Source organism: Equus asinus, chromosome 3 (genome assembly GCF_041296235.1).
Source record: "Equus asinus isolate D_3611 breed Donkey chromosome 3, EquAss-T2T_v2, whole genome shotgun sequence".
Lineage (NCBI taxonomy): Eukaryota > Metazoa > Chordata > Mammalia > Perissodactyla > Equidae > Equus > Equus asinus.
Window position 1 is genome coordinate 59,482,443 of NC_091792.1, and position 21,090 is coordinate 59,503,532.

Consider the following 21,090-nt stretch of genomic DNA (forward strand, 5'->3'; position numbering starts at 1 on the left):
AGTACTACTGCTATAACCACCACTTTAGGTATGTGTCTCACCCATTTCATGTGTCCATTTTATGGTATGTGTCTATTTCATGTCACATAGTCAAATACAGATCCATTCTTCTTCTATTTAAAGGGATCAGAGACCCCAGGCTTGACTTTTAAAATGACACTAGAATGCTCTTCAGAGACATTGCTCTCTTGCTGTTTTCAAGAGTCTTGGTTTGCTGACTTTTTCCAATATGGGAGTCCTTGGAGTCATAGCCTCCCTCCTTCTCAACCTTCAGGAGTTACATCATCACTCAAGTCTTTTCTCTGGAGAAGTGGAAAAAACCTTCGGTTCTTTTATAGTTAGTGTTTGTACCACTGGCTTAATGAATTTTACTGCACTTAAATAATCTGGATACCCTTCAAGCTAGAGATGAAAATAAGAAACACTGGCAGGTCTGTTCAGTCATCCAATGTAAAATTTCCCTGGACTATTTAGGTCAGATGCATATGTAGTTCATTTTGTGTGAATAAGTTGTAGTTTGTTTCTGTAACTTAGCTTTTTTACGGCTCAGCCTTATCTATCACATTTATATAGGTATAAATTAAATAAAAACTGTGGTATTGTAAACAAATATTTCTTAAAGCAACGTACAGCATTTTCTCAAAATGTATGTCTCCCTTGACAACATTTTCTGTTGTTTTGACAAAAAAACGTTTCTAGTGTAAACTCTGTCTAATATTTTGCAATATAAGCCTTTTTCCCTCTCTTTTATCATTTCTGTAATTTGAAATGTTTTGTTGCTGTTGACAGTGCTTGGATAACCAGTTTAAGACATCGGCAGGATTTGAATAAGCACAAACACAAAACAACTTTTTTCCTTCTTCCTAAATGCTCCTTTTGACTTTGTCAAATTATTCTCTTCTATTTCTGGATAAAGATTTCACAGCTTTTCCAGCCGCTCTCAGGAATTAATGAATAATGTCATTTTTCAGTGACTAGAGAGTGCCATCTAGCCCAGTATAAAGCCATCAATCTCTCATCAGATTTAAATCTTCTCTCCTTCCCCAGCTCAATCCTGCTGCAGAAAAACCTGCAGTAGGAAGAAGGGGACTATTGGTTTGGCACTGTTCCCCATCTTTTTCATTTACTTCTTCCCCTCCATTCACTGTGCACCCTTTGACTCTGCAAGTGCTGGGTTTGAGAGTGGCCATTGGGCAATGAGGAGTGGTAAAGGGCACACTTATTTGACTAGTGTAGTTATAATCTTGTATTGGAGTTCTCAGGTTTCGCAGATTCCAAATGCTAGTTATTCCTCCCATAAGCAAACTTGTGGGTTCTTTGTAGTTCCCTATCGGGAAGCCCCATCAATGGTTTCCCCGGGTGGGCAATATATATACCAGCTGGACTCTTTCGATGTTGGCCTCAGCCCCTGGCTTCTGACAGCCACCCAACACTGACTCTGTCTTTTGGGTTACTTAATTCTAGACAGTGCTCTTGTATAACTCCTTTTCAAGGTGACACAGCTCAGATCCTTTCATACAGCGCTTATCTGTTCTGTGGGAAACGTGCCCTGAAGCTCTGAAAGAGCAGACAATGCTCAAAGCACCCCTCTGTGCTCTTTGCCACAGGTTGCTCTGGTAAGCCTCTTGCCTCTAGACTCCTCAAGCATGAGCCAGGTACCAGACACTGCATTCCTCAAGTTCCTGAGGTCGCCAATCCTTCTCAATTCATCCTTCTCACTTAGCATAGGGATTTGAGGCTGAGAATGGGAAGGGAAGCATCTATGAGATATTCTAATGCTGAAAACTCTTTCTCTGACTCCATGCTCTGCTCTTTCTCAATTTTGAAGCCTCTTTTAAATACATTTGAAATAAAAATGAATTAAGGATTCATGGACATTTTTTTAACATCTTAGCAAGTTCCAAATAGATACTGGAATTTGTCTTTAAATTATATGGATTTTTGAAATTCTCTGTTTTTTGTGGTGGAAGCTCAGCTGAGAGTAAGACAACAAAAATATGTTGTACAGGAGGCAGCCCTGTGGCCGAGTGGCTAAGTTTGTGTGCTCCACTTCGGTGGCCTGGGGCTTTGCCAGTTCAGATTCTGGATGCAGATATAGTACCACTCATCAAGCCATGCTGTGGTGGCATCCCACATAGCAAAACCAGAAGGACCTGCAACTAGAATATACAACTATGTACTGGGGGTAGGGTGGTGCTTTGGGGAGAAGAAGAAGGGGGAAAAAAGATATTGGCAACAGATGTTTGCTCAGCCACCAATTTTTAAAAACAAAATATGTTGTACATATATAACAAAATTCTATGTCATGCATGGCAGAAAGGTCTTATAACAAATTTCTGATAGGTAAAACACAAACGATAATATATTTGAAATTTAATAATGAAAGTATTTAATAGTGAAAGTATTGTTTATGATACTAATGTAAAGAATGTAATGGTATATCAATTAAATGTGAGCTATCCTGTTTTCTTTTTACTTTTTTAATGTTTGAAGATTCTCCTTTTCTATTAATATTACCATATTTATGTGGATATCGCACCAATTTCCTTTGTAATGGGATAAAAAAGAGTAAACAAAAGCTTCTACAGAAGCTGTAATTATCAGTCAAATCACTCATACTTGAACAGTATAAAAAAAGTCACTTCAAAAGTTATTTGTAATCACACAAAATAGATTTGATTATAAAAGTAGTAAATGTTTATTGTAGAAAATGGAAAAATATAAAGTACATAATGAGGAGATTGAAATCACCAAGAATTTTGAAAATCAAGGGTACTTTCTTTTTGATGTACGTTCTTCTAGTATCTACTTGCATGGTGCATATTTTGTTTCTATTATGAAATCATATTGTGTATTTGCAGTTTATTCTACTTTTTCATTTAATGATTAACATTAATTTTAATAATATAGGACATAAATATATTTTAATGGCTGAAGAAAAACCCATCATATAGTTATAATATCATATATTTTATCACATCTTTATTATTAGACATTTATATAGTTCCCAGGTTTTGTTATAATAAACACATCAAGAAATTTCTTTGTACATAAATCAATGTATATAGTTCTTACTCTTGCCTTAGAATGTATACCTACATGGACTGAATCAAAGATCAAAGGGTTTGAACATTTTGAGTTTCTTGAAAAATCTGTATAATTTATTTTCCAGCATTTCACTGGCAATGTTTGAATACTGGTATTACCAAACCCTGCTAGATTGAATATTACTTTTTAAATTTTGGTAATTCCACACACGGGGATGATATTTTATTATTTGTATTTGTATTTCTCTGATAATCATGCCTTTTAAGTGGCTTCCATTTCCAGCACACAAAAGTCTGAGACATTGGGAATATTCAGTCTGAAGCTGCCTAGCTCAAAGTGAAATATCTAATGAGAATCTTTTCTAGTAGTTTTAAAAAAAAGTTGTATTGACCATGATGCTGGATTGGTAACTGTGCCTGGAAATCTGGGCCAAAACCATATTGACTTTGGCTTATGTTCTAGAATTTTGTGGCTTTGACTTCTCATTTATTTTGCGTGCAGGAGAGAACTAAACTACTTCTAAATACAATTCTGCCTTATTGTTAGCTCACCCTATGTCAGTTCCATGTGGAGTCAACCCTATATTTCTTGTCAGCTTGTCTTTCCTCTGAGTGCCACCCCAATGACTGCCTTTACCCTGGTGGCACCAGTTCTTCCTCGTAGCGGTAGCTGAGTCCAGTTTGCAGCTTGTCCAACACTTGCAGAACCAGCTCCATCACATCTCATCTCACTGATTTCACACCAGTCAGCAGGAGGCCGCTCTGCAGAAGTTGGGGTACTAGACCCAAGGAACCCTTCTCCAGCTTCACAGGCACCGCTATCAGTCAAGCAACAATCTCTTCTTCCTCCAAAGTTTCACCTTCCTGGAGCTCCTCCTCTTGGTTTTTAAATTCTAATCTCAACTTTTCTTCTTTGTTTCCCCAGCTCTGAGGATATTAGCTATTTCCTGCAGTTGCTACCCCCATGGTACCTTCTAATTCCCTTTTGTTAACTGGTTGACAACATTATATCTAAGTAAGAATTCTGTACATTAAACTATTTTTCCTTTAAATAACTGGTGAGATTTCTCTCTCTGGACTGGACTGTGACTGACATACCCAGAAAAAGGCAGTAGCAGAAAATAGGAACATATTCTCTTTATTGAAAATAAAGAGACAGATGCCTACTACAAAAAAGGGTCAGATAGTTGACATTTACTAATGTGTAGAAATCTTTGAGTTAGATTTGGATTTCATAGTTTGAGACATATTGTAGAATAATATCTTTTTAAAGTTGAGAAGATGAAAATGGCAAAAGCCAAAATTAGGGTTTTTGATAGGTGCTATGGACTGAATTATGTCCTCCCCAAATTTATATATTGAAGACCTACTCCCAAATGTGAGGATGTCTGGAGTTGTGGCCTTTGAAAGGTAATTAGGTTTAGATGAGATCAGGAAGGTGGGGTCCTCATTATGAGATTAGCGCCTCTTTAAGAAGAGACACAGAGAGTTTGCTCTTTCTCCCCGCCACGAGAGGACACAGCGAGAAGGCAGCTGTCTGTAAGCCAAGAAGAGGGCTCTCCCCAGAAACCACCATGCTGGCACTCTAATCTTGGACTTCTCAGCCTTCAGAACTGTGACAGAACAAATTTCTATGGTTTAAGACACCAAGTCTATGGTATTTTGTTATGGCAACCCAAAAAGAGTATTATAGTAGGACAGAATGTTTTCCATCCCTTTTGACAGAGATTATTAAAATTTAATGGTTTCTGAATAAAGCAATGAATGAAAACATTTTTAGGGAGAAATCCAAAGAAGAGGAAATGATTTCCATACTCATTGGCCCAGAGGAATTCTATAATCTGGGATGCCAGAAACCTAAGTGATTCTTACAACTGACAGTCATTAATTTAAAACACAGTGATATTTCATGCACTTATAAAGCCAATACTGTTGACCTTCTGATACACTTTTCTAGGAGTAGAGCTGAATTTTCCCAGACCCAGTCTCACTCTCTTATATGAATCACCTCAGTGACCAAGATGCTATAAGAACTTACTGAAAAACAGAAGGAAAAGAGTTACTTTGATCAGGACCTGACTGAATGTGCAATCGCAGCTTGTTGGCATTGTACCCTCACATTGTGCCCTACCTGGCCCAACTATTTTAGCCTTATTTACCGTATTTTAGTACTTGGAAGGACCCCATCAAATTTCTTAGATTAGACTACGCTTGCCATCCTGGGAAGGAGTTTCAAGTTGCAGAGCACTGAGAGGCGGGTTAAAATGACCTTTTATTCAGGCAGTTGACATAAGCCACTCTCCATTAAGGAAATAGCAGGAAATAGAGTATGTTGAAAGCCTAAAAGCCCAAAGAAGCACTCCTAGAGGTACTGTTGCCCAGAAACTGTTTATTAGCAACTCCACAGTATCGGAATAGTGCTTCAAAACCTAAAAATCTACTGAGAGGGGAAACATGATAGAATAGGTCTTGATGTAAGAGTAGAAAATAGTATAGGATAAAATATTTTATTAAAGAAAAATGATACGCAAATAAGCTATGAACATTAAAAAATGAGCAAGCACTTATTAGTACACATTTAGGTTTGCAGCACATTCCAACCTCTGAACAAACAGGCTGATTGACACAGCGCGTGGTCTTCTGGGGGGATTCATTTGGCTTCACTGTTGTTGGTTTGGGGAGGAGGCAGAGCAAGGATATGGAAGGTGAATTTGTAGTGGTGATTATTTGGTTTTAATTTTTATATTTAGTAAATCCATGTTAAAAGTAAAAATATGGTGCAATCTGTAATACTACAATTTTTTTCTTACATCTGAGCTAAGTCAGGTAGTTTCCCAGTTTTTTCCATTCCTAAGAAGAAGGCTGTGTTTAGAGCTGTCACTTCACAAATCCAGAGATGGAGAAATATGGAAATAAAACGATGGAAAAATAAAAAGAATACTTGCACAGTAGCAATTGCTTCACAAGAGCTTAAAATTATTTTTGGAGTTTTATAAGACTAATCTTTTTCTTATTAAATCTTTCTCAGTGCTGCCTAGTCTGTGATCTTGTGAGTCAGAAATCAGCACACACGATATAAATATTTCTGTAACAATCACACAGCAGTTATTTGGCTGAATGAATTATTGACTATCCTATTTTAAACTACCAGCAAATTCAAAAGTAAAGATATTGCTTTTTCCTTAGTACAGCACACAAAAAGAAGGGGCCTTATGCTATTTAAGATTCAGATTGAGGCTAGTACCTTTCAAGACTGGACAATTCATCACTGTCCCCAAATTTCTTCTACATTTGCATGTTCTAGTTGCTAAATTGTCAATAATTCAAAAGAGTTGGTTTCTAGTTGGAAATTATTAAGAAACTACCCAGGTTACAGAAATCCTCAGGATCATGGTAGCCTGAAGTCGGAGGGCAGGATCCATGGATCATGGAATGTATCAATAAATATAAGAATATAAATGTCAGGTCTGACCATTAGATGCTTCTCTAAAACAAGTGAGCAAAATGCATTCTACTTACTGAAAACTTTTGAGATTTATTATTTCTCTTAAATGAGATTATGAACTATTTTTAATATCTAATCTACAAATATGCGAAGTGACTTGTGCTTCTCCCTGTTTCTTTGTTTATTTCTAATAAAATAACACAGAAAATGCTTAAAATTGAGGGAAAAGTTACCTAAAATCCCAGGAAATAATCTATTATTGTTTTGTTTATTCCCTTCAGGTTGGTTTCATATATATATTTACATAATTGTAATCTTAATGAAAATATAATTTTTATTTTAGTATTATAAAAATTATTGAATAAATACCTAATGTAAATATTTTAATGGAAATATAACATGCAGCATAGCTGTATATTATATTTTACATATAATATAGTATATGTAGTATATATTCTATAATAATTATGTACTATAATTTAAATATTCTTGTTAGAAAACAAGGCTCCTGATTTCATTTTCTGTTAGAAACAATGCTTCTGTGAATACCTTTCTTCATATACTTTTTGGCTTACAATTTTTAATTGTTACCAAAGACAGCAAAATTGAAAGGCCTATATGGTAATGAGGCTTATAGCTTGGAACTTATTAATGCAGTAATGGAATTACTATATAAATTAGCCAGAGTTGCTAATGTATTCTTTGTTAGCTGAGCTGGTGCTTTCTTTAATATGACCTTCAGTGAATTATAGGAAAAGAGCAGGAGGCACTTCAGGTTGATTCTACTTCCTGCCTTCAATTTCTGACTCTGGATAGTTTCTCCTTCGCCTGGTTGGAGACCCCTGGGTAAATGTGGTAATTGACTGCTGTGAAAAATGAAAACATGGCAGTGACGGGCTCTGAAATCAGTGGATTTGGGGGCAGGATACTAGGGGCTCATTGTATGAGTTCAGTGTGAGTGGGAAAGGAAAATATAAACAAAACCAAGAAATTCCAGCGGAAGGAGAGAGAGCCTGAGGTAAGATAAACAAATTCTCTGAAGTTTTCTTCAGAGACTCTTAGATTTCATGACCAGAATGGTATTGAAGGAAGTGAAAGGAGGAAAAGGAAGAAGATATTATTGGCTGCATTTTAGCATCTCCAACTGCCATTGAAGTACTCAGAGGGTGGAAAGGGAGCATATTTTGTGTAAGAATAAGAACAATTAATTTTGATTCAGTAGAGATTAAACAAAACAGACATTTGGCTACTTCATAGTGACCTGGGACCAACAAAATCTGTTCTTGCCAATTTATCATTAGATCAATTTGAATCAAGCTGCCAAAATATTACTTTAATGGATTTTATTGGTCAATTTCAACTCTGAGTTAAATATAAACACATGAATTCATTTAACCTGAATTTAGCCTTATTTATAGTATACTTATGGCTCACGTAGATTAAAAAACAATCTTTCAGTCACAAAATATATTTTTGAAATAAGTTGAACTTGTTGACTAGATTTTTCCAAGAAGGGTTTCCATGGATTTTTTAAAATAAACTTAAATGTGCCCACAAAAATAGGACATTATTAAGGTATTCTTCCTGATCCTCTCTTGATTCTTTCCAAAACGAAAACTGAAACTTAGTTTGACCTCTTGTACCATGGTGTTTGCCATGTATTCCAAAACCAGATTATATTATCATCACAAATAAAGCATTCAATAAAACAGCCGCCATGGAAAATGGATTTTGAATGGGGCCTTCCAGAGTTTAGCGTTATCGTTAGCACCAGCACAAGGCAAAACTTGAGCTCTCATAGGGAGTTTGGTACTCTAATTGGCAGTTTATATGTAAATTTTTTTTTTACAATTTTCCTACTTATTAAATTAGTGTTATTTAATATACTACTAAGTAATATTATTTTGTTACCTAAGTGGAGTTTTGACTGGAATATTTTTCAATTGAGAAAAACCTAACAGGAATCTTTTTATTCAATTTATGATGCAGAAAGGGCTTTTGAAGCCAACTTAATGGACTCCTGCGAATTTTAATTTGATTCATATGGGAGAGCCCCTCTATTGTTATAACATACACTTTGAGTTGGTCTTCATTTTCGCTCCCATCTTTCCTGCAATTGCAGGGAGCAGATTGCCATTATGCCACCTGAAACCTCCTTGTGTATGTTCTGGCACTCAGGTGCTCACAGGGGTGGACTGGTCAGTGATTTGGACACCTGTCTTTACTGCTCTACTGATAGCAACTCAAAAGCCAGGGTAGAGTCATTTACTGGGGCAGGATTATATGCTTTTATTTTTTTTCCCTTCAATAATGGGATCAAATTATGAGCAAGAGTGTGCTTTTAAAGGGGACATGGGAGAGGCATCAATAGGGGATTTCTTTTAAATTTCCTGTGTCTTCCCAGATATAATTGGGTCACTGTTTCATTAGACATTAGATAATATTACTACAGACACTCATTTAACCTGTAGGTATAGGATTTCAATGATAACAATGGCTATTATTATCAATACAATAGCTAACACTTAATGTAACACTTATTGTATGTGAAACAGAATCAACTAAGCACATCATCTGAACCCAGGGAAGCCTAGTTAGTTGAGGGAAGTAACCTAGGTAGGGAACATTATTACCCCATATACTCCAGCTGAAGATGGAACAGCTGAGGATCTATGTAGAGAACTTGAAATAACTTGCGCAAGGTCACACAGGGTAATGGAGGGTGGAGATGCAACACAGGCAGTCAGGCTGTGCTGTGCTGATCATTGCTCGTTGGCAGTCTGTCCTTCTGTCACAAACAGATTTTAAAATAACCTCAATTTTTCTATATGTGGTTTTCCAGAATTTAAAATTATAGACTTTATTTATAAGGGTTGGTTCAATCTCTTAAAGAGAAAGCACGACATATGCAAGGATGTCTGAAAGCTCCTCAAGACATTATTTTGTATGAGGTGACTTAGGAAGCTACAGTTGAGAAGAGAAAATGAAGAAGCAAGTGTGGTACCTGATCTGTGACCCAACTCTACAGTCGAAGAGACATTTTCCCTCGTTTCTTAGTGGGATGGTAACTCTCTATCAATACTTGCTAAGTGCTGGGCATTGCGCAAAACACTTTGATGGTAAGGTATTCAATCAGTATTATTCGCAATGTATAAATGCAAGAGCAGAGGCTCAAGGAGTTAAGCAATTTGTCAAGTTTTACACAACTAACAAGTAACAAAGTCAGGATTTGAACATCAAGTTGTTTGAGTCCATAGCTTGTGCTTTTCATAATTGTATCCAACTTTTCCGCAATGTAGCTCTGGCTCACGGAAGACTGAATATAAGGCATGTGGACCTTGCTGCATTATAAATGCTGGGATGTGCGCCCCTGGAAGTGCCAGCTGTGATATTTTCCATACGGATGCTGGCAACTTTGGCAAGCAAGGCATCATCCTCATGTAGCTCTGCAGTAACAGATATTAGTGTGTTAGAGGAAAGAGGAGAGCTTATGTGAAACTCTCCTAGAGACTCTTCAAATTGGGGGAGGACTTAGACTGAAATCTCATGGTAAATGCCTGCAAATACTTGGTCAAATTTCAGCATTAATGTTAGCTTGCCCCATTTGTATCTACATGCTTGTGTAGTCTAAGGACATTTTATTAGATACCGTTTTACAATATAAATTAGCAGGTATTTGTTGGGCTCAGATTAAATGAATATTTAAGTATAATAAGAATCCATAATGTAGATAAAACTTGTATCACTAGAGAGAGAAATAATCTTTATTTTTAGAAATAGTCTTTATCTAAATATAGACTTTAGATATAGACTATAGGACACCAAGCCCCCCATCTCTTTTTTTTTGACATGATACTCCTTTTTCTCCTTTCTAGGGGAGAAAATTGCACACTCCTGACCAATTGGAAAGGCATTTCCACTTCTCTTTGAGTGACTCCCTTCTGTCCTCAAAATTTCCTAGCTAGGTGTACATGGCTGCTCCTATTTGTTCGTTCTTATCATTCTCTGGGACTGTGATCTTCCATTGATCTAGGCCAAATTTTCAGCCTTTTCTTTTAAGACTTACATCTGTGATAATGTATGTGAAAGCATTTAGTGTAATACCTGACCCACAGCCTTGCACAATTATAGATTTTCTACGGAAGAGAGGTCAGGGGCAGGGATCTCTTTTGAAGATAGGGACTAGGGGATTTATCTTGCTGCTGTTTGCCTAGAGCACATTGCTTTCACTTACATTTTACATTCATGTTATTTAGGGGTGACATTATTATTTAATCTCTCATCTGTTAATATCAGTAGAGTACCTTATGGTTATAGCAGATTTCATATTTCAGTACTCCGTTTACTCAGTTGACTTATGTGAAATGATGGCTACAACTGAGTTATAGTAGAGATTTGTTTGCCATCTTGACATCCCTCCTGTCCTTCCTTTACTTGGTACCTGTGATGTGGTTCGAGTTCTATCATCCTCTCTCCAACTCTGGAGGTGATCCCTTGTTCTAAGGCAATCAGAGCAATCCCATTTCCCTTTGCCACAGTGGTCCTCTCTTGGATGGCTAAATACTCCAGAAAGAAACCAATCTACACATGGCTCCCAGGGATTGGCTCAGAAGTGAGCATGTCATGAAGAAGGAAATAACTGGAATCAAATTGAGAACTTTTTTTGATGACTGTGAGAAGAGATGTCCTCTCTCACCCTCGATGTGAATGAGATAGAATGTACTTAGGAGTGCCATATTCTTCCATGTAGGAAGAGGCACTGAGGATGAAGCTGGCACGTGGAGAAGTGCAGAGCCTAGAGAATCAATCACAAGGAAATAGTGTGAACGTGACCAAATCATGCCTAAAGTTTGTCCTCCTGGGCTTTCAGTTACATAAATTGAGAAATTACATGGATCAATTAAGCCTGATTTTTTGTTTTTATTATTTGCAACCAAAAGCATCATAACTGTTAGAAGAATGTACAACCAATGCCATTTTGGTGTACTTTCATGTGAATATTAAGGTATCTTATCTTGGATGAGGATCTTCGGGATTTGTTTTCAAGAATTTACATATGTTTCTTTATGAATATTTACAATGATTGGTGCAACAGCAGTACATAGTTTATGATTATTCTTGCTTCAAAAGAAATTGTGATACAGAGAAATTAAGCACTTTGTTGCAATCCACTCCATAATTATATAAAGTTAAGACAGTGGAGAAGAGGTTGTGCAGGAAAATATAGGGGACGACTTGAATAACACACAGTCATTTAAATAGGAAACAACATAAATGGCGTAGAAAACTCATTTTCTTTTGCTTCTCTTGTTACAAAATTAAAGAAAAACATATGGGTTAGATTTTATAGTTGGAGAGAGTACATTTATGTCTTTAGTCTCGTTTTAAGACCTCAAACTACACAGTAAATAGACCCTTTCAAAGCTTCATATATTGAAGTGAGAAGAAGGAATACACATGGTTCTAGTTGAAAGCTGGATGCAAAGGAGGATTACCAATAAGAAAAGATTATGAGCTTATTAGTATCTTCTTTATTACAATTTTTTGGATTTGTCATGTTCATATATTATTAATAAATAAGAATGAATAGTAACTTTTTCTTTTTAGTAATCTGTTAATAATCTGTTAACTGACTATAAGTTATTTAAAGGAATCCTGGCACACAGTGGCACTCTTCCCCAATTTGGAAGACTAATCCTAGGGCATTCCTCATAATGAACAAGATAAGCCTGGGTCAGGGGCTGTGGCTGCCACCAAGTCAGCTTTCTGTTTTTACTTTCAGCACATGACTAGAGCCGCAAAGCTCTCTGTAAGCCTGGGTGAGTTGCGGTTCATTAGCTGATAGTCATCCCATTGCTAGAAACTTCCATCCTGGAAATGTCAAAATTGGAGCCCCTAAAAGTCCTGAAAGATTTAAGAATGAGTTCCCAATTAAAGCTCAGCATTTATGTGGATTAATAAAAGAGGAAGTACTCTCCAGAGCACTAAAATGCTCTCATTTGATAAAATACTAGCAGTTTGAGACAAGCGTATATATATATATGGCATCCTCAGTCTTTTTTCTTAGATGCAAACTGTTAAATCTCAGTTTTTAGCCAATATCCAGATTACCACCTTACTATAAGTTGGCCACTTTAAATTATTTCTTCATTTATATTAAGGGACATTATATTTTATGGGAGGTTGTTCAGATTTTTTCATAAGAAAAATTCTTTTAAGACACGTTTCTTCACTTTAGTGCCTCTAAAATAGAAGGCACTAATTTTTTAAAGACATTAAGACCTTTTATGTTAGACCATATGTAATACTGAATCGTCCTATTAATATTGATTAAAAATAGCTTCCTGACTGATCACTGTCATCTATTATATTCAATGACATTTGCCACCTAGATACTTTAAGCTCTGAAAGAGACTGGCATTTGCCTGTAAAAGCTTGTGATAAAATGCCTGTACTATTCTCCAAATAATACAGACACTATAATTCTTATCTCTCACCTTGACCAAAAAGATTTCATTGTTTCATTGCTCAACATTGTGGAGATATTCTAGTTTTCCTTAACTCACCTTTTGTAAGTACTTAATTTGGTCAGGAAAGATATCCTTAACACTCTGAAAATATTTTTCTCAAGATGCCATCACCTGAGAAGACAGCCATGTGAATACCATCGAATCAGATTTTATAACATCACAAGTGTGAGGCCCATATTTTAGTGAGCTTTGTTGAGACCTTCAGGAGGAATATGGAAAGGTCCCACTCTCTTCTGGGCTCTTGTGAAGGACGCCATATTTGTTTAAGTTAACTCATTGGCAGCAAATCAGAGAAAGAAACAATGAGATGCGCAGACTCTCTCCTATTGACAAAAGGTTACTTATATCATTTTGTTTGGGCAGGTCAGAGGACATTTTTTTTTTCAGTGTATGTGTTGTGGGATAAAAGAGGAATGCAGAGATAATGTAGTAAGAACTCAGGCACTCTGCCACTAATATTTGGCAGGTAAAGAGAATATAATTTTTCCTTCCTATGTTTTCAGTCTTTTCTCCATCTGTAGTGTTCTGCCACGTATACACACATGGTTCCTTCAAGGCAATGTCATAATCAAGATTCTTTCTGGAAGAAATTCATCCCACCTCCTCATCAGTTGCACGAGAAAATGAGACTAAAAATTTTGAACATGCCACATAAAAATTGAAATCAGAAGATGGGGCTGGCGCAGTGGCGCAGCCGTTAAGTTCGCACGCTTTGCTTCAGGGGCCCAGGGTTCGCTGGTTCAGATCCTGGGTGCGGACATGGCACCGCTTGGCAGGCCATGCTGTGGTAGGCGTCCCACATATAAAGTGGAGGAAGATGGGCATGGATGTTAGCTCAGGGCCAGTCTTCCTCAGCAAAAAGAAATCAGAAGGATATCAATTTCTCATTCATCTCTTTAAAAAATAATGTAAAACAATTAAAGACAATTTTATTTCAAAAATAAAAATGTTTTTCAATAAACCCAAGTATCCTAACTAAAATTTTCACCATTTATTCATATGCATAAATATTACATATAGTTATAACCAAAGAATGCATATTTTCTTATTCTATAGAGTTAATAACCATTTTTTCCATCTGTGTAATATTTTACCTGGTCGATGAGCCATAATTTATCTGAACACTCTCATGGAGTAACATATAAGTTTTTAATGAGATTTTTGCTCTAATGGGAAATGCTAGGATTAACAGCCTCATGAACAAAGCTCTTTTGCTTCTTTAAAATAAATTTCTAGGAAAAGGGTCACTAGATCATAGTGAAGATAATTTTAATGTTTCTTGATGCAATTTCATTCCTTGTTCTGTCAGTTTGTGGAACTCACCAAACACTTGGAGTGGATTAAATAGGTGATGTAGACTTCAACGGCTTAAAAATATTCATTTCTGCCAAGCTGCCTGCTACCTTTCTTAATTGTGTCAAGTTATTTAGTTGTCATGTTAGATAAGCTCGAGCCATAACCCTAGTGAGTCAGAGTATATTCTGGGCGTGCTCTATGGGGAAAAGGGTGCCTCCTGAAAAGCTTGTAATCAGGATCTGTGTTGACTGAAGAATGACGGCAGCTCCTTGTCAGATGGCTTTGCCTCAGCTGTTTTGATTATGAGCACTCAAAGAATAAGGAACAAGTGCCCACAGGATAGAGCTTAAACATGAGTACATTATATACCACCATTTTAATGACGTAAAAGTGGAAATAACTCTAGGGACCAATATTCAAGTTAGGGTGCATGATTTTGCCCAACACTTTTTTGTCTCCTAAGCATCCCTAGGCTCATGTATAGTTTATAGAATGGCAAGTCCATTAAAAAAACTACCATGGCTTCTATAAGTAATTTCTCACAAAAATGTAGTGACCATGCACATAATAAATCTCCTCCAAAGTCAAGAAAAAGGACTAATATATAGACTCTGAATCTTCTTCCTCAGTAGATTTTGAAAGCTGTGTTTACAATCGATAGTTAAATATTGTTTACGTTTGTTTTATTTTTAATTAGCAACATATGATCTCTTTAAAATGAAAATTTGATAATGTCTGTGTCCAGTCCCATAACTTGACATTTTCCACTTTGTACCTATGTCCAGCTTCTGATGATTCTCTGTTATTCTTCATGTCCTGGGTCTTTGCCTCCTCTTCTGCCTGAAAAGATGCCTTGTTTCTCCTTTGCTGGATAGCTCCTGATCATTCTTAAGCATGAGCTTCCTGGAAAGGTTTTTCTTTTTTCCAGCTTTATTGAGATATAATTGATACATAATATTATGTAAGTTTAAGGTGGGCAATGTGATTAATTGATACACTTACATATTGCATAATGATTACCACAATAAAGTTAGTTAACATATTCATTGCCTCACACAGTTACTTTTGTGTGTGTGCGTATGTGGTGAGAAGATTGACGATTTAGTCTCTTAGGAATTTTCAAGTATACAATGCAGTAACATTAACTATAGTCACCATACTGTACATTAGATCCAGACAACTTATTCATTTTATAACTGGAAATTTGTGCCCTTTGACTAACATCTCTCCATTTCCCCCACCCCCAGCCCTGGTAACCACTAATCTACTCTCTGTTTTTATGAGTTTGGCATTTTTGGATTCCACATATAAGTGAGATCATACAGTATTTGTCTTTCTCTGTCTGACTTACTTTACTTAGCATGTTGATCTCATGGTTTATCCATGTAATCACAAGGGAGTATTTCCTTCTTTTCATGGCTGAATAATATTCCATTGCATATATATTCCACATTTTCTTTATCAATTCATCCATTGGTGGACATTTAAGTTGTTTCCATGTCTTGGCTATTGGAAAAAAAGCTCAGTGAACTCAGGAGTGCAGACGTCTCTTTGAAATAGTGATTTAATTTCTTTCATATATATACCTGCAGCAGGACTGCCCGATCGTATGGTAGTCCTCTTTTTAATTTTTTGAGGAACTGCCATACTGTTTTCCATAGTGGCTGTATGAATGTACATTCCCTGGAAAGGTTTTTCAAATTCTTTCTTCCTCTGTCTGTCCTCCTCAGCTAACTGCTTTTAGCATTATGTATAGTATTTATTACACTATGCTATATTTTATATTTCACTCCTTTGTCTCTTTCCTTCATTACAGTGAGCAACTTGAAGGCAGGAAATATTTATTTTATCATTATGTTTCCAATAGTGCTTGGAATATACTAGGTTCTTAATAAATATTTGTTGAAGGAATAAATGACAGAAAAAAACAAAAAAAGTAAGAACTTTCAGACAACAGGGCCATTTTCACAACTGAGATCAAGGCCATGTTAACAAAAAGTGAAAGAGAGTACAGTATAAGATGATTGACAACTCCTATTGGAATCTTCTCTCTTAATTTTCTTGTGCACCTTTCTAACAAATCTTCTTTTATTAAGTAAATATGTGCTGTTACAATCATTCACTAGCTGCTTTTTGAATATCTACAATATAGCACTCTGCTTAAAATGAACAGAGAGTCACATAATCTTTGTTTGATTTTTTTTGTTTTGAGGAAGATTAGCCCTGAGCTAACATCTGTTACCAATCCTCCTCTTTTTGCTGAAGAAGACTGGCTCTGAGCTAACATGTGTGCCCATCTTCCTCTACTTTATATGTGAGACGCCTGCCACAGCATGGCTTGCCAAGTGGTGCCATGTCCGCATTCAGGATCCGAACTAGCAAACCAGGGGCTGCCAAAATGGAATGTGCGAACTTAACAGCTGTGCTGCTGGGCCAGACCCTGTTTGATTTTTATTTTTTAATATAGAATTTTCAATCTCTACTAAGGCAGGAGAGGAGAGCCTTCTCTTTTTTTTTCCTGGGAATGATTCATCCTGAGCTCATGTCTATTGCCAAGCTTCCTCTCTTTTTTTCTTCCCCCTCCCCAAAGCCCTAGTATGTACAACTACATTGTATATTCTAGTTTTAAGTCCTTCTAGTTCTTCCATGTGAGCTGCTGCCACACCATGGCTACTGACAGACGAGTGGTGTGGTTCCACGCCCGGGAACTGAACCTGGGCCACCAAAGTGGACCATGCTGAGCTTTAACCGCTAGGCCATCAAGGCTGTCTCTGTTGGATGTTTTAATAAGAGAAAACAAAAGAAGTCAATTCATGGGAATGACAAGTATACCTATTTTTCAATAAATGCACAAATACCTGTCATTACCTGAAATAAATTATGATTGAGAGGCTGGACTGCAGCTGATTTATATTGCAGTGCTGATGGAATGATGGGATTGTTAGGGTGGGAATCTGCCTCTCATTGCTATATTGCTGAGATAGGACATGTGCAATGAAAAGTGTTGGATCATTTCTTTGTTTTCTCAGCTGGGATGGCAAAAGAAAACTTCATAGAAATTACCAGAAATAAGAAGTATGATCACTTACAAACTAATAATCAAGATGAAAACAACTTAAACATGGAAAAAAGTACTCCTAAACATTAGACTCAACATGAAACATTCACAGAGAAGAAGGAAGAAAAATTATACTTGTGGAAGGTAGAACTAAAACTATTGGAAACAATCATAGACTTCAGTAAGATAGTGTGTTAGTAAATATATCAAAATCGTTAACTTCCTTAATACCAAAAATCATGAGTAAGGAAATTTATGGAAGAAAATACTTCATTCTGGAAGGCAAATCAAATGATTATACATCAGTACCTATTTAACAAGAAATGAGCATGGCTATCAATACAACTTTAAAACTCTACTGAGAGTTGTAAAATGGAAAAATACTTTAGTAAATAGAAAGATATAGGGCTCTCCAAAAGGAAAACTTCGTATTTTAAATGTGTTAATTGTCCATAAATTAAACTATTGATTAAAAAATAATATGGGAACAAGATTCTACAAATAAATTTCCAAAATGATACAAAATTTTTATATGGAAATATAAACATATGAAAATATCCAGAAAATTTTTGAAGCAGAAAAGTAATGAGTGGGTAGCCCTGCCAGAAATTAAAACATATTATAAAATTACAGAGATTAAAATAGTTTATTTATAGAGAAAACAGAAGAGTTGAACAAAATAAAAAGTCTAGAAATAGGCACCAAATCAATGAGTGATTGAAAACTAATAGAAAATGATCACAAGATGTGATAAAGCATTTCAAAGGAAAAGGAATACAAATGGCTGGTAAACATACAGAAAATGTTCAACCACTCCATTAAAAAATGTAAATTAAAGCAACAACTTATCTTTGTTTTTACTTAAAGATAGGCAAAAATTATAAAAATTGATCTAGTTAATTGATAATCTTAGTGAGGATGTTGGTGAACAGATATTCTTAAACATTGATGACAGAGGTAAAGTGGTGCGATATTTCTGATGGACAATTTGGCAATAACTATAAAAATAAAAACGTACTTTCCCCTTCATTCAGCAATTTCATTGACGATTTTTCCTATGCACATATGTGGAGACGTTTTCCAAGACAAGTGCAAAAAAATATTTATTGAACATAGTTTGTTGAAGAAAATCATTAAAATGGTAAATAGAAATGTCCATCTTTAAGTGAATAGGTAAATAAGTTTCATAAATACATCTTATAGAATACTTTACAATCATATAAAAGAAAAAAGTAGATCTATTTGCGCTTAAAATACACACATATACATGTACGGAATATATTCTTTTTCTGGTGGGCTGAGTGCTAGAACTGTTAGCAAAACCAAAGTGGGTTCCTTCCTGGCAAGTTAAATCAGAATCTCCACCAGAAATAGCTATCTCATAAAGTAAGGTATGCTTCAGGTGTACATTATTATTTATGAATTTCTGAATACACATCGTCATGCTCACCCTCAGTAGTCTACTTTTTACCCACCACTATACATCTTAGCATTAATAATAAGGCAAAGGTCATAGGCATAGCTCTTGTGGTGAGGCTTGGTCTGGTTCAGGGTGGTTGGTGACTGCATCTCCTTAGCATAACAAAAGGAAAAAGAACAATTTGGAAAAATAGTTAAATTCTTCCAAACCCATCCTTGAGTTCATTGGGGCAATTAGTAACAGAACTACTGTTTCTACAGATGAACGGATAAAGAAGATGTGGTGTATATATAAACAATGGAATACTACTCAACCATAAAAAAGACAAAATTGTCCATTTGCAACAACATGGATGGAACTTGAGGGTATGATGTCAAGCAAAATAATCCAGACAGAAAGACAAATATTGCACTATTTCACTCATATGTGGAAGATAACAAATACATGGATAAGAGAACAGCTTAGCAGTTACCAGAGGGGAAGGGATTGGGAGTTGGCCAAAAGAGATAAAGGGGCACAGATGTAGGATGATGGATAAAAATTAGACTACTGAGGGTGAGCATGATGAAGTGTATTCAGAAATTGAGAAATAATAATGTATACCTGAAATTACACAATGTTATAAACCATTATGATCTCAATAAAATTACTTGGGAAAAATAAAAAACCCAAAACCAACCAAACAAAAAAGAATAAAAGAGAAGTTGCTAATTGATAAGCATTTATCGCCTTAGTCATCACTTTTCCTGTCCAATCTTTGTAGTAAATATCCCGGACTTAGTGGGCAATGTTGTTGTTTCACCCAGATTTCTTGTACACTCTTTTACGTTTTCTCTGAGAGGTAGGAGCATGCCCTGAGATGTGCTTTCAGAGAACTGCCCTGGGACCACTGGAGCTGATTTGCTGGCAGAAGCAAACAGGAGAAGTGCCTGGAAGTTTACTACTCTGCACCTTGACTGCTGTTAAACAGTGACTGCTGAGTATGCAAAGATGAAAGCCTAACTTCCTTACCTCTGGTTGGAATACCTCTGAGGTATAACTCACATTCCAGTTTGTCAGTGGGATCAGGCTGGAGCCTAGTCAGTTGGGGGACTCATGCCTGTGGTCACATCTTTGCTTGGTTTCCCCTTTGTTCTCTGACCTGCCTTCTCCATTTCAGTACCCATCTCCCCTAGAAGTCCTTCCTTAATGAATCATTTACAAGTGAATCCTGATCTCAGCATCTGCTTTTGGGGAACCAGATCTAAGACACTTATCCAACTACAGGCTGCTGCCATTCAAGAGCTGCTTATTGCTATCCTGCCTTTTTAACATATGGCAAGGCCTAGAGAAATCCCAGATTTCTCTCTGAAATTATTTAACATGAGAAAACAAAAGTAGTTAATTCACAGGAGACAGTCAGTGCAATTGTATCTTCAAAATACGTGAACCTTATTACCTAGTAAAACAAGTTACAACTTTAGACATTGGCTCTTTCATAATGTAATGCCAAGTTCTCTTGAAATGATGATATGATAGGACTGTTCAAACCAGGATATTGGCTTCATTCCTTCATTTGCCAAATTACTCAGGCAGTGTATCTAAGACATAATGCCCTAGGCCATTTTGGGGGGCTTTCTTAGCTTTCTCTGTCAATCATAGTTTGGTTTCGTACTATACACCATTGTTCATTAGGAACAAGTTTAGCGCATTGAGTTTCAAACAAGTGCCAACCAAACTAAAGTGGAAAATGGAATTCTAGGCCCCAGCTCCTCCCATTCGCTCCCTGTGGATGAGAGATACATAAGTAATAAGAACCAACTTTGTGAGTAAGTTCCGAGCTCCATCTGATTACTTTTAGTAGTTGCAACTCGAAAGCATGAAATGAGACTAGGTTTTAGGGAAAATGCTTTTTGCTGCAGCAAGTGAGGTGGTCTCTGCCGACATTCCTCTCTCTAACTGTTCCAATCAGCTTTACCGTAATAGTTTGACAGCATACATGCCAGCACAAGAGCTCGCTGCGTATAAAACATGCTTGAGACCAGGCCAGATACATAATTAAAAGATTTCTATTCCGTGGGATTTTCATTCCCATGGATGAGAATTTTAGTTATTTTTGGCATCTTATGGTTACTACACTAATTGTACACTATAACACTTATTCTGAGTTCCCACCGCTTCTTCAGGAGAAGAAATTCCCAAAACATGCAATTTCATGAGTTTTGACAAATGCTTACACCCCTGCAACCACAACCCTATCAAGATATAGGATGTTACCTCTTCTCAGTTACTACCCCTCCTCATAACCAGAGGTA